Source organism: Triticum aestivum, chromosome 7A (genome assembly GCF_018294505.1).
Source record: "Triticum aestivum cultivar Chinese Spring chromosome 7A, IWGSC CS RefSeq v2.1, whole genome shotgun sequence".
Taxonomy (NCBI): Eukaryota; Viridiplantae; Streptophyta; class Magnoliopsida; order Poales; family Poaceae; genus Triticum; species Triticum aestivum.
In genome coordinates this window covers 80,834,680-80,835,679 of record NC_057812.1, presented here as the reverse complement: position 1 = coordinate 80,835,679, position 1,000 = coordinate 80,834,680, and positions in this window count along the sequence as shown.

Here is a 1,000-nt window from a genome sequence, read left to right as displayed (position 1 = left end):
GCTAGACATGGCAAGAACAACAACATAGCATGCACGGATCAATAACAACATCCTCGGTAAAATCGCTAACAAGTAGACAATCTGCCAGGAATTACGAAATAGCAAAAGTGGAGCTCGATTGACTCAAGCTAGGGTGCTCCATAATTGCAAAAAAGACATGGATGGATAGAGCACTACAAGATTAACAATTCATCCTTACTTATCATCCTCAAAAGAGGCACAGATCACTAGGAAACAACATGAACATATGGCATATTGATAAAAATAGATCAAGGACTTAGTGATATCTCTAAGTCCCTGAAATCAGCATTAACGAATGCACCACTTTGCAAGCTTGTGCTAGTCACCACACATATCACAAAAATACATGGATAGCACCTCCGTAAAGATGGCAAAGCATATAACAAAACTCATGTAGAACTCAGGAGCATATCATGCACACATTAATCATGGCAAAAATGACAAATAGCTATTTGGTGCAGCAGATCTGACAATTAACTCAAATAGCTCTCTTCCAACAGCTTTTCGGGCATCAAGATAAGCTCAAATGAAAATGATGCAATGAGATGAAATGATGTACTCTCTGAGATGAACATTTTGATACGCTGCATGCGCAAAACGGAGCTACGGATGCAAAGTTACGATGCGATGAAGATGGACATAAAGTTAGGGTTTCGGGGATAAAAGTCAACCTAGGGCAAAACAGATCTGGATCGGGATCCGGCGGTACTATAGCAGCGGGTGCTCGCGGAGATGCTGCTCGCCGGAGAAGGCGAAGTCGCCGGAGTACTCGACGGTGAGGAGGACGGGGTCGCCGGGAAGGTCGAGGCGGCGGAGGGAGGCGCCGGGGTGAGGTCGTCGGCGCCGGAGCTTGCGGCGAAGCGGCGCGGGTTCCGGGCGGCGACGGGCGGCGCACCGGCGATGGGCGGCGCCGGCGGGAAGGGGCCGCGGCCCGCAAGCGCGGTGGCGGCGCTCGGGCAAGGTGAGGCGAGGCGGCGGG